Below are 13,847 nucleotides of genomic sequence, written 5' to 3'. Positions count from 1 at the left end.
AACCCAAGATCCAGAATAAAATCGTTACTCGATGAGGCTGACGGATGGGGAGGGACCGCGCAGGAGCGCGCACGGCGGCGCCTCCGCCCCCGCTGCCCCGGGGAGGGCGGGACGGGGCCGCACGGCCCTTCTCGGGCAGCTGCAAAATACTGGGGGGGGGGGGGGGGGGATTGTCCCCCCGCCCTTTTATTTTTTCCTTAATTAACTTTATTGGGTTTGCTCTAGGGACGGGTGGCGCAAGGCAGGGGAGGGTGCTCCGCGGCAACAGCTTGCCTGGGAACGCCCCCGCTGCGCCTCCCCCGAAACGGAGCTGCCGCCGTGCCCGTGTGCGCGGGGGGGACACGGGGACGTGGGAGAGCACCTGCCCTAGCAGCCGGCCGGAACCCTCGCTAAAGCTGCCCGGGGCTGCCAGGAGCTCTGCGCGCTCCCGGCTCCGCGCAGTGCGGAGCGGCGCGGAGCGGAGCGGCGGGCACGGCTCGCCTCGGCCCTGGGGCAGGACCACTTGAAGAGGCGCCTCTTCTTTTTTCCTTCTTTCCCCTTTTTTCTCTTCCACCCCCACCCGGTGCCAGTGCTCCCGGGAGAGCGGGGAACCCAGTGCGGCCGCTCGTCCCGGGGGACGGTGTGTGGGAGGCGGGGGCTGTCCGTATCCCGGGAGCGAGCGGGGTGGTCCCCGCGATGAAGCGAAGCACGAAGCGCCGGGGGTCCTGGGGGCCGAGGGTCGGGCCCCGTTAGCGGCGCCGCAGCCGTCGGAGGGGCCGGTTCGGCCCGGGCAGCCCCACCGACACCTCACTCGGAGGTGTCCCCGCTGCCGCCGGTGGCAGGGGTTGCCCCCGCACCGCTGCCCCCGACTAATCCACCCAGTCCGCGGCTCCCGCGTGGAAAATCACGCCCGTGGGAGCACTCCGCGCTTCACTGACACGCATCGCAAAAACAGCGATGCCTTCACCAGAGAGGGGGGCTCCAGGACGGAAACGGCGGCAGCATCGACGGCATTTCAGGACAATGTCAGCGGCAGTGTCCGCGCCGCCGCCGGGCGAGACGCGGACTCCCCGCGCCCGGGCGAGACGCGGACTCCCCGCGCCCGGGCGCGGCGCGGAGAGGCCGCCGCCGCCGCCGCTCCTCGCCCGTTCCACCTTAAGAGCTCCTGCCCCTTTAAGGGGCAGTGCCGCCGCCGAGGCGCTGCCGCTCCGCCGCCGTCCTGCAGGGGGCGCTGCCGGCCCGCGTTTGGCGCCGCCGGCGGCGGGCGGCGGCTGCGGCCTCGGCCTCGGCGGCGGCGGGGCGGCCCCTCCGCCGGCGGCCTCGCCTCGCCCGGCACCCGCCGCCGCGGCCGAGCGGACGCCTCCCGCGCCGCTGCCTTTGTTTCCCCGGAGGCCGGGGGCGCTGCCCTGCCCCGGGCACCCCCGCACTCCCCGCGGGGCCCCCGCGCAGGTGCGGGGCCCGGGCCGCCGCCGCCTTCCGGTGGAGCGGAGTGTGCCCCGCCGCGTCCCCGCTGCCCCCGCAGCCCTCCGCTCCGGGCACGATCCCGGGAGCGACGGGCGGGCTCTCCCCGCCGTGCCCGGGGATGGGCTGACGGGCGGGAGCGCCGCAGGTTTCGCTTCTGCCGCCCGAGTCCCGGTGCCGGCCGGGTCGCCGGCACTAAGCGGGGCTCGGCCGGGGCTCGGGCGTGCGGGACGCCGCGGGTGACGGGCGCGGTGCCGCCCGACCGCTTTGTCCCGCTCTTGCCTCCAGATGGTACCTAAAGGGAACGTGGGGACAAGCTGGGTCGCTCCCTCCCTGCCCGGGCTCAGCATTGTCCGTTACCGGGTGGCGTGCCTTTGTTCAAACTCTCCGACGAGTTAAATTGCCTCTCCCTCGTAATTCGAAATACAATTAGGCTGATTTTTGGTAAAGAGCCTAAATAAATTAAAATAATCTTAATTTTAATGTGACGTGACCCCTATTTTTCCGGAGAATAATGAGGATAAAGCAGTCATTAATTAAACCCAAGATGTCTCCATATAAAGATGGTATCTAGATGTGCGGAGGCTTTGAGTCATCGGCCGTATTAGTAAATGTATAATTGCACATTTAGATAATCATCGGGTTTGTTTGCGTGTCTGTGTTTTAACCTGAAAGCACTTACATTTACTTGGCAAGGTTTCCAGAGTCCTCATTCTTCGTATTTCTGGTCGCCGAATAAATACAAACCGCCCCGGTTTCTCCGGTGCAGGGCAATGACTCCCGAGCCATCCTCAGCTTTGGTAACGGATCGAACATTTGATAACGCGGCCGCCTTTTCCCGCAGCCACATTCATAATGTCGCTGGTTAAGCGCTTCGTCCTGCATCAGGAGCCCCGTGTGCATCTATTTCCCTAAAGACAGGAGGGGAGCAAATGCAACTACGTTTAAAATAAAACTGTATTTCAAATACGGTGGCCCTGTGCTGGACCCAGGGGCTCTGTTTTCGGTTTCAGGATCCGGAGACAGTTTTGAAGATGGGGGAACGGTGACGGCCGTGGGCTCCGGCTGGGGCTGCTCCGCCGGGGAAGGACCGTCACCGGCTCTCGGGGATTTTGCCCTCCTCTACCACACACCCCACAATACTTTTGGCTGCCAATTTTGTGAGAAATGGACTTTCTTCAGAGCCAGCCGGTCTTCCAAACAGAGTCCCATGGCACCACCCCTCGCGATTGCCTCTCCTGACTCTCCGGGCTGGTTTGAACACATTTTTTCCTCCCCCTTTTATTTTGCCCTCTGTCTTTTTTTCTTCCCTGACGCTTACGCGTCCTTTTCCTGAGGATTTGGGATATAAAACGCGTGGCAAAGGAAAAGGGAATAATATCTAATTAGTTTTTCATATCGATCTGTCAAATATCCTTATTAAGTTATTCCTGCACCGCGCGCCTATTCCCGTCTCAGCTCGGCGCAAGATCTGCACGTCCCAGAAATATATATATTTCCTCGTGTTTAGTGTTCTGTCTGCGGCAAGATTTTTGGTTGCGAAGTTCATTTTCTCCTCTTAAATGCTGCCTAAAATCTTAACGCAATTTCTTCCTCTGTTTGGGGGGCTTTGAGCAATTAAAGGAGCGTAAAGGAGTAATTTCTTCCCTCTCTCTTTCTTTTTTCTTAGAATGGGTATTTTCCCACTATAATTTAGAATGAAATAGGATTTTTAAAAGATCCAGAGTTCTAATCTCGGTTGATGTTTGGGTGTATTCACGGTAATGAGTCCTATTCCCTCGGGTCATGAAGCCCCCAAATGTCAATCAACCAAACTGATTCAGAAATGCCATTGTTCGACTCCCACGTCACTCGCCTTCCTCTCATTTTACTTAACAATACCGGAGTTCTCTGATCACTCATTCGGAATATGGGCATTATCTGTGGAAAATGCACAAAGTGTCTTGATCTTTCGCTGGCAGATACTGTTAGAGGGCTTCCGCCGAGCAGACGGTGCGTGTTTATACTTCTGCCCCCTCGGCTTCACCACAGCTCGGAGGAGCCAATGAGTATCTTGAAAGCAAACCGTGCCATAAATCCGTCAAAAATTAATTTGTCTGGAGAGACGTTACATTTCTATTTCCGCGCCCAGAGCCGGCACGGGCTGCGGCCCCCTCCGCGCTCCGCGTAGCGCCGCTCCGCGCGGACCCCGCCGGAGGGGGCTCCGTCCCGCCGCCGCGCTGCCGGGCGGCCCGCTGCGCCGGCCCGCGGACACGCGTGGGAGCTCCCCGTCCCGCCGCGCGCAGCACGGGGCTCATGGGCTTCTGAGGTCGCGTGTCCCCCCGCGGGAAGAGCGCCACCCGCGTCTCAAGGGGGAGGCGAAACACCCTTCCCCAGAGCAGGTCGTGGAAACGCCCCGTTTCGGACGTGTCTCCTGGGCAGTGCGTGGGGACGCCCAGCCCCCCCATCACCCCCCACGGGCCCCGCCAGTGCCGGGCGCCGGGGGCTCCCCCCGGCCGGCGGAGCTGAGGCCCCTTCTTCTTAATCGCCGGGTCAGATCAGGTGGAGGCAGCTCCGCCGGGGAGTCGAGGGGTCTGCGGACGTCCCAGGTCTCGGGCGCGAACGGTGCGTCCCCGGGAGGCGAGGGAGGAGGCGGAGGGCGGGGAGCCCTGTCCGGAGCCTCGCAGCGAGCCCACGGAGGAGAATTAGTGCTATCCCTCACCCAGCCTGAGCACGGGCTCTCCACCGGTTGCAAGGCATGAACGTCGTCTTCATTTAAAATTAAGCTCCCCAGCCCCCAGCCTCAGCATTTAAAGTGCCTTTTGTCTCTTCATTTCACTTAAGCAAGGTTTTTGTTGCCGGTTGCCAAGTTCTATTAATGCAGAATTTAATCGGGAAGCGCCTTTCCCTGGTCCCAGCAAGACGGGAACAGCAGATTCTGAGGCCTGAGACAGTGTAAAACAGATGCCTCCCTGATTATTACTAACATCCTACAATTTAATGTCGTCTTTAGGAAAAACCACTTATGTGGCAGCAACTTTTTTGCGCTCAAAGGAAAAAACGGTCCTTTATTTCTCCTCTCGAGCACGCAGCAATCACGCCCGACGCTGGAATACGAAACCGAAAAGGTTTTCTCTAAAGAGAAGGGCCTTAATTACTAGATTCCGTGTACAACTAATCCACAGGCACACTTAAAAGGAAATTTAATAGCGCCAGTTTCTATTTCACTCTGGCTCGCATGTGTCCTCTGGCTGGATGCTCCCAACCCGCCTCTCCCAGCGCAGAGCCCGAGGAGTTCCCGCTCCATTTTGTTCGGGATCTGTTGGCTTTTCTCAATATCCCCTTCTCCCTGCAGTGGGAATAAATGGAAAGCCTTCCTCGGGATTAAACCCTTCGATTTTCCCCTTTGCTAACCAGTAAAGAGGGAGAGAGGGAAGAGAGGAAATGAAATTGTTATGGAGATTACAGTGTATGTCACCGGCTCTTTGGCCAGTCCTTGGGTTTTGTCGCTGAACGGTTAAGTGCAAACTTGTATTTCCCTTCACAAGAATGGACAATTTTTCTCGCTTGTTTGCAGTTTTCCGAAGTTCTACACACAAATCAGTGAACCTTAAGAGACCCTTTCACTCTTTTATTGTGAATATTTGTCAGTGCTCGGGGGCAGTGATTGCAGTGACAGGTGAATCCAGGGGCCCAGCGATGGCATCCCAACTTCATAGGTTTGGGAATGTAAAAGACTACCGGCCCTTTCACTCGGGATGTGGCAGTCAACAGGTTCACATTTTCTGGGCTGTAATTCCTCTCCCCTGCAGCCGAGCGGGAGCGGAGCAAACCCGAGCCCCCGGCCGCTGCCCTGCCAAGCCTCAGCCCCGGCTACCGCCAACAGCCTTCTGCGGGGCGGCCACCCCGGCACCCCCGGGGAGGAGGGGGAGGCGGAGGGAGCTGGCCCGGGGGCGGGGGGGGCATCCCCGCACCCCCGCACGACGCCCGGACATCTTCGCCCCCATCCCCAGCGCCCAGGCGGGCTCCCGCGGGGCGCGGAAACGCCTCGCCCCTCCTCTGCCCCCTCTTTAATTTTCCTTCCACCTTTCAATTATTAATTACAGCCGAGAAGGGCCATGGCTGGGGTGGGGGAGTGCGGGGAAGGAAGGGAGAGAGGGCTGGGGGCAGCAGCGGGAGCGGAGGGTGGCTGGGGCGCAGCTTTGTGTGCCGTTTTAATTGGCCTGGCTACAAAGGGGCTGCCGGGGGCCGGCCCGGTGCCGCTCCCCTCCAGCGCCGGCACCGGGGCGCGCTCCCGCCGCCGCCGCCCCCCCCGCCGCCGCCCCGGCGGCCGAAGGGAGAGCCGGCCCCGCCGCCCTGCCCTGCCCTGCCCGGCCAGGCCCGGCCCGGCCCGGGCTCCCGGCTGCGGGAAAGCCCGCAGCCAGGCGCCCCGGTGCGCAGCCCTGCCGCGGGTGGCAGCCGCTCCGCGGGGCCGCGGCCGGGGGGGCTGCCCCTGTCCCGCGCACCGGAGCCGGGCTTGATACTTAATCCGGCTCTCTTGGGACAAAGACCCATCTTTTTAGCACGGAGAAACGCCATTGAGCTGTGGCTAACCTTTAGGGTTATATCCCAAACCGGGACCCGAGAGCTTGAAAGATGCTTGCCCAGCCCTCTTCTAACCTGAACAAAAAGGATCTGCACAAAAAAATCTCTTTTTTTTTTTTTTCCTCCCAACAAAGAATTCCTAATCATTTCATCTTGGGGGTGAATTTTTATTCCCGTGTCCACTCAGGGTATTGAAATCGATCGCTGCAATATTTAATACATTACTGTCTTAGAGTCCTCTCTCTGTAAGGCTGGGTTTATTTCTTGTCTGACTACGTCCCCTCCTATAATAGCTCATTCCGTACATTTGTCTGCGGTGTAAAATAATGATAGTCTTCATTAAATACACAGTCATTAAAGGCTCCAGTCAGTTTTCCAATTACGTGAAAAATCAAACGCCGGGTAAATAAAGGTATATTAACAGAACAAACTCCCAATAAATTCACAGGCACTTGATCAACAAACTCAACAAATACCTGAGGACGTAACTACAACATTGGAACTAACTATTTTTTAATTATGTGAGGTTTATATAATGTACCCTTCATTTTTTGTTTAACTTTCCTATAGTGACCTGTCCCATAACCTTGTAATCCACTGTGGGATATTTCTTTCTGGCCTCTTTCCTTTTGTTATGCCCCCACAGGTTTCTAGCTTAGATGCCTTTTTTTTTTTTTTCCCCCCTCTCTTGGTAAATGCGTGTTTAAAAAATATTTGACCTGTTTGACTTAGAGACGTGCATAGACATCTGTGGATTGGGTTAGGCTTAGAATTTCTACGTGATTTCATGATCTCCCTAAAGCAACACCTGAAAATTAAAAATAATAGTCCTGCAGTGTTGGGGAAAATGGCTGCATTAGCAGCGTTTGCAAATGTCGATGACTCCTGCGTATGAGGGGTTTTTTTAACATACAGAAATATATATACAGTTTTGTGATGTCTTTGGGAGCACATCCTCGATTCTAGAAAATGTCCCAGCACAACCGAGTTTTTGCCACCCGGTCTTGCTACGACTGAAGGTCGCTGGACATCCCCGGGGAAAACCAGGGAGTACCCTAAAGTATCTGCGGCACCTTGATGGAAAGCGTGAACTAGGGAGCGGGCTCGGTAGCTTTGCTTTTCCCGCTTCCCGGGGAGCGAGAGAGGCTCCTGGAAAACGCAGTTATCCCAGTCGGAGTCACGGGGAACCAGGCTCCAGCCTTTTATCATAGACCAGCTCTCCTGGCCGGGAAGAAGCCGGTTGTTTTTTCAGGCGTGAGCTTTGCAGGTACTGGTGAGCAAAGGCAATGCAAAAGAAAGATAAAACCGGAGCAAGGGCGCTGCTGCTTCTTCGTAGCCGTCAGCAGAGAGAGCGAGTCCTGCTGAACTCGGCGGTGCCTACGAGCAACCTCTGAGCACCTTTGCGGGCAGAGCCAGTTAATCTTCAACGGAACCCCCTTTTTCTTTCAGCACCCAAGCATTTATCTTCAGGAACCTTGGGCTGGTAGAGATGCAGAAATGTTAATCGCTATCATGTCTATGCAAAGCTATTAACGCTATTGATTCTTAACTTTCTCAGCGAAGACAAATTTACCATATGTCGATGTGTAAACACTTTGGAATAAAATTAAAACCAGCTCTGTGCGATTGTCACTGTGCTTGATTCTAATACAAACTATCAGATGTTTACGTAGTTCGTCTTTCTAAATGATCAGACGCCATCGGCGTTGCTAAACCAAATACAAGCAGTAAATTTTGTCTGGAAGGCGGCTTGAGTTTGCAGGTTTTGTGAAGCCAGAGCATCTCGCACGAAGCCGCGGCAAAATGATCTGGGAATTTGTGCCGGCGTTGGGGCTGGGAGCCGCTGAACTCTCAGTTACCCTCCGGAGCTTCTTCCTAAACCCGAAGTCATCCGTCTCCTGCGGAAAACGGGAGGAACAAATGCAGCACCGCGGGCGCTGGCGGAGGAGCCGGGCTGCGGGCTGGAGTTTTCACGGGAACCCTCGCCGCATCTGTGCGCTGGTGTTTACAGAGAGGGAGGGAGGGAGGGAAAGGAGGGAGGGAAAGGAGGGAGGGGGGGAGAAAGGCCTCGGGAAAGGCAGGAGCCTCTTTCAAGTCCGCTGACGGGGAATTGCTGCTGGGTATCCTCCTTTTTGCCCCACGGGCAATGCAAACACGTATAAAGATTCCCAACTTCCAGGTGTGTTTAAAAAAGTTCGCCTACTTTCAAGCCTCTTTAAGAAGCCCGCTTTTCCGGGACGGAACAAATACCACCAAGTGCTCTGCTTGGAGGACAAGAGATACCAGCGATTATCTGGAGAGCCTTTCTATTTATCGGCCTCCACGCAGTTAGATAGGGAAGTACGAATGTTCACGGACTCGATGAATGGCAGGGCTTGCGTAGAATTAATACATTTTACAGGCTCCTTTACGGGAGAAGGATACAGAAATCATAATGGAATTAATGAGATTTTACTAGCAAAATTTGTAAACCCCAGGTAACCATTCATAAACTTCCCCTAAAATGTACGAGAGACTGCGAGATCACAGCCGGGGAGATCTGACATTATTTTATAGCGCGTATTAAACGCCGTTCTCTCTTTTCTTCTCCCGTATCATTTAGCATGAACATCTTTTTCCCTCCGGCGAACTTAGCCAGATTTTGACGGGGACGATTATGTCATAGCGGGAAACAACCTGAAAATCCTGGTCATAATGTGCTACTTCAAACATCCGCAGCAGACACAGTAAAGTTTTTCAAATGGTCTGGAAAACTGTACACGGAATAGCACGTTATCGCTATTTACCCTTACGGAAACTGCCATGTCCACGTAAATGGAAATTATCATTTCCAAAAGCAAGCGACCCCCTTTTTCTTCTCCCCCCCCCCCCCCCCCCCTGCAGTTTACTAGCTAATATTTCTGGGTTTGCTATTGTCTCGGGCAGTTCACCCCTGAATCCCGGGAATACAAAAGCATCGCGGGTAAATATAAAACATATGTTCGCACAGGTTATGTGGCAGTTTTAACACTGGCGTCCCCGTTCACACGCATCTCCCCAAACGCACAAAGACCCTGGAAGTCCCAGCAAACGCGCTGCTCCCGGGGCGGCAGCCGCTGCTCGGGCAGGAGGTGGTCCGGGAGAGCGGGGGGTTTGCTCGGGGAGCAACAGCACGCTAAACCAGGAGGCCGGGGAGGGTGTCCCCCGGGCCGAGCCGTGCCCCGGCCGGCGAAGGGGCGGCTCGCCGGCCCCGCCGCTCCGCCGGGCGCTGCCGGTGCGGCAGCCCCGCGCTTCGCCAGCAGCCCGGCTTTTCCAAGGCTCTGTTTGTTTGTTAGTTTATTTATTTTGCCCGGGAAGGCAGAGAAAGGGGAATGACAGGATGAAACATAATACAAAGATGTGAAGTGACCCGAGCGGCAGCTGAAGGCGAGGGCTTAGCCGGGACGTGTTTCCCGGCTAAACTCTCCGCTGCTCTTTGGGGAAAACCAAATGCAGGTTGATGGAAACATCCTGTTTTGAGGGAAATGGACTGTGCCGCCCTATCTAGCTGCTCCGCCACTACTCATCAGCCTGGAAAAGCACTGCGAGCGCAAGTCCCGGGGAAGAGGGAGCCGTGCATCTGTCACGTTCGCAAGTCAATCCCGATACCAAAAGGCAGTTTGGAAAAATCGCTGCGCTCCGAGGGGCAGGGCTGGGGCTGCGGCGGCCCCTCCGCGGCGCGGCTCGGCTCGGCACGGCCGGCCCCGCCGGGCGACCCGCGAGGTCCTCTGCCTGCAGAAGGGGCGAGCCGCGGAGGGGAAGCCAACAGATGTGGGCTGTACAGAAATCCGTGAAACAAGTGCTTTAAACCCAGGGGGATTTCTCCTAATAGCGAAATCAGAGGGGGAGAGATTTCAGGAAAGAGAATAGCCCAATATAAGTTTCTAGAGTGGAATTTACATTTCATCGCGATTTGTATTTTATAATATGCAGGCACGTGCACGCGGGAGGCGTTGCTGTGAAACGGCGTTTATGTTCCAGCGGCGGGGGAGTTCCCGCACCCCGGTTCCTCTGACCGCCGGGAGCAGCGGCGTGCCTCCCCCCACGGCCGGGGGGCGGAGGGCCGCCACGGGAGTTTGGGGAAGTCCATTGTGGTTCCCCTATCCTTCCCCCCCCCCCCCCCCCGCCCCTCTGGGACAGGGGGAGCGGAGCCTGGAGGTGCTGCCTCCTGTTTATTTGCCTAGGAGGGACGGCGGCGAGGGAGGCCGAGGGCCGCGATGGAGCCCGGGGCTGCCGAGGCGCCCCCCGTCCCCCTCGCCGGGCAGACGTGCCCCTCGGCGGGGCAGGGGCACCCCGGGCTGCCGGCCGGGGCGTTGCGGGGCAGGCGGGCAGCGCGGCCGCTAACAAAGGCGGGGAGCGGCCCCTGCACGTGTGCGCTGCCACGGCGGGGCCGGCGGGCTCGGCCCTGCGCCGGGAGAGGCGGCCGGGCCCGCCGCCGGGCTGGGCCGCTCCGCGCCGCTGCTTCCCGGGCTGCCGGGCCGGGAGAGGGGGGTCACCACCGTGCCGGGGGCCCGGCGCTCCCCCGCTCCGAGGGGACGAACCTGCAGCCGCGCCCGGCGCAGGGGCTGCCTGTGGAGCGTCCATTTTAGCGCGGCCGCCACACGCCCCGGGCCCCGCGCGGCCCCGCTGCCCGGCCCGGCCTCGCACCCCCGGCCCGGCCCGGCCCGGCCCGGTCCCGTCGCGCACCCCGGCACCGCCGCCCAAAGGTCACCGCGGCTGGTGCTGGCTTTTCGCTACGGGCCACATTAGCGGAGCGGCCATTTACTGCCCCCGGATTGCACCGGAGACCGGGTTAGCCCATAAAGCTATTCACACTCAACAATGGGGATTTTCTCAACAATTAACAAGAAACAACATAATAAAGCCATTTACAAAGCCCTCGCTATTTACTATAAATTAGCCACTCTTTAAGAGACCAGTGCGTAATTTCACACGCTTTACAGCCCCGACTGCATTTTAGACGCAAGAGCAAACAGCCCTGTTGCACTTTCTGCGCTGACCCCGCTCCCCGTCCCCTCCCCGGGCCGGCTCCGCGGGGGCGGAGGGCGCACGGCCTCCGCCGAGCCCCCAGGCCTCCCCCGGAGCCCCGAGGCCTCCCCCGGCGCCGGGCCCCTCCGGCCGCTCCCTGGCCGCCTCCCCGCCGCGGCGCGGGGCCGCCGCGCCGGCCCCTCGCCCGGCGGCTGCCCCGAGGGTCCCGCGGAACCACCGCGGGCTTCCCCCCCCGTGGCTTTTCCCCCGGCCACGGGCCCCGGCGCACGGAGAGGGCTTGGGCGGGAGGCGGCGGGGACGGGGCCGCGCCACAGGAGAGCCCGGGAAGATGGACGCCCCAGCGGAGGAGCCGGAGGGGGGAGCGGGGTGGGAGCAGCGGCCCCGCCGAGAGGCCGCTTTGAAGTGCGGGAGCCCCCGGGGGCCCCGCAGGCTGCCGCGCCGCCCCCGCCCGGCCGCGGGGAGCCGCTCCCGGAGCGGGGGAGCCGGGCCAGGGTGCCGGGGAGAGGCTGTGTGGCGCCGGGCAAGATGGCGGCCCGAGGCGCGCTGTCCCCCGGGCCCGCCGCGCAGGGGCCGCCCCGCCGCCGAGCAGGCCCGCCGCTCGAGGGCCGCCGCTCCTCCCGCGCCCGGGCCCCGCTCCCTTCATTTTTTTAATCTCCCTCTCCTCCTTTTTTTTTTTTTCTTTTTTTTTTTTTTTAATTTCCAGGCGGTGGCTGGTGAGGCAGCGAAGCGGCGGCCAGCGGAGGCAGCGCGCCGCGCGGAGCAGGGCCGGCGGCGGCGGCGGCAGCGGCGGGGCTCCCGCCGGCCTCCCCCCTGTTTACAAACACAGCTGTTGCCGTATATTTGCAATGCTAAGGATAAAGCCACCAGCAGCGAGGAGCAAACGAGAGATGGTGCGGGAGAGGGGTCCTCGGCATCTGGAAAGGACAGGGCGCCTTGTTTTTGAAACTGTCAATTCTCTCAACCCCTATTGTGAGCGCTTCATGCAAAACATCTCGGGCCTTTTAAAGCGGGGGCTTGTGAGGCCGCCTCGGAGTGAAAGGGAGAGGGGGAGAGAGAGGGGCCTAGGGCACGGCAAATAATTATATCAGCGCAGTGAAAAAATGCAACGGGGAAGGCCTAAAACCGGTGAGCTGTCCCTTCCCGAAAGGTTTTCGGGCAGGCTGCGGCGCTCACCGGCGAGCCCCGGCCGCCCCGCAGCCGGGAAGCCCGCGCTCAGCCCGGGAGCTGTCAGGCCGCGCTTTAAGCGCGGTTGTGGGGCTAAATACCGGGGGGGTGGGTAGTGTCTGTAAGCATGACTTTAGCAAGGTAGATCCCAATGCCTCCCTCCTTATTTTGCTAGCCAGGGCTTTTCATTTCCAGGCGCTCGCCCTCCTTTTGTACTTCCAAGCTGACCAAATAGATCCCAGGATGAGCCATTACATATTCTTTCCAGCAAGCCTCTTAACCATAAAAACCACAGTTAACAACGTTATCCGTGTTTCATGTTCTCTAACGTACTGCATATGTAGAATATTTTCCTGCAGATTACCGCCGTGTGTCGAAAATGCCACTTTTTTACCCCTCTGTCTCAACCACTCGCACGTGTGAACAGTGACAAACACAAACATGATAGCATTGCTCTCATTTCTGCAGAAACTTTAATTTATTGGCAACTAAATCTGTTAGAGGAAAAAGGATCAGAGACCATGTAAAAAAAATCACCAAGTGAATTGATCGGACAGCAAACTTCATACAACAGCTACCACTATTTTGCATTATTGCCAGCAGTGGCGTTTTAAATAAACAACCAGTAAAGAGATTATCCCACTGTAGTCAAGTGAGTGTAGGTTATAGAACAATCACTTCTTAAATTGCTGTAAACGGCACGTTACATCTTTTAAGGCAATATACCTCGTTGCTGAAGGCATTACACGTGTTCCCTTTTGAATGCTCTAGAGAATTAAACATAGTCCAAAACTTTCTTTTGTCTTCCATCTGGCAGCAGAAATCTTCCCAATAAATTTACCGGTGAACTCTACTTGTGGCAAATACCTATGGAATACAGTCCATACAGTACAGGCGCTTCCCTAGATTGCTTTTTCATCTAGAAAATTATGACGATTTTTGTGTACACCAGGAACTGGAAAATGGTGGCGATTCATTGCTAATACATTTTAAGTTTTATCTCCTGTAAACATTGCAACAAAATGGTAACCTGGCTCACTTGAAAAACCTTTGTTTTTCCTCGTTATTAGAACTTACCTTTATGGGAGAAAATTGGTTATTTTTACATAACTCAGTGACACGACATTATATTCTTAAGGCTGAAATGATAATGAATTCTGTTCGCAATAATAATTACAATGCCGTCAGAAACAGTTACCAAACTACCAGAATTGGAAATAATACCTTTTTTTTTTCCCTTTTTTTTTTTCCCCCCAGTGAGTTATTGTACCTGGCTAATTTCTCCAACGGTAGTAAAACCACGAACGTCCTCGTTAGTGGCTTGCACTAAACTGAGGTGTACACGTGTGAAAATTATTTGGCTGTTTAACTTCTTGCCTTTTGATGTTGCCTGCGTGGAGGGGAGCCCAGCGGAGCAGCCTGCCGGGGATGCCCGGTGGGTGCCGGGCCCGGGGCGCTCCCTGCCCCGCTCCCTGCCCCGCTCCCGGCCTGCAGCTCCCGGGCCGCTGGCAGGGCTGGGCGCCATATTTCACGTCTTCAACTCTGCAGAGCCTATTTGGTATAAATTTATGCTTATTCCTCCCCCTCCCCCCCTCCCAGGATTATTTCGGGAACCTGAAAAGGCACCACTGTAATTTACAATTCCTGGCCAAATCAGCATATCTCTAATTGGA

This window comes from Gavia stellata, chromosome 6 (genome assembly GCF_030936135.1).
Source record: "Gavia stellata isolate bGavSte3 chromosome 6, bGavSte3.hap2, whole genome shotgun sequence".
Classification (NCBI taxonomy): domain Eukaryota; kingdom Metazoa; phylum Chordata; class Aves; order Gaviiformes; family Gaviidae; genus Gavia; species Gavia stellata.
Note: the sequence above shows the minus strand (reverse complement) of the source record.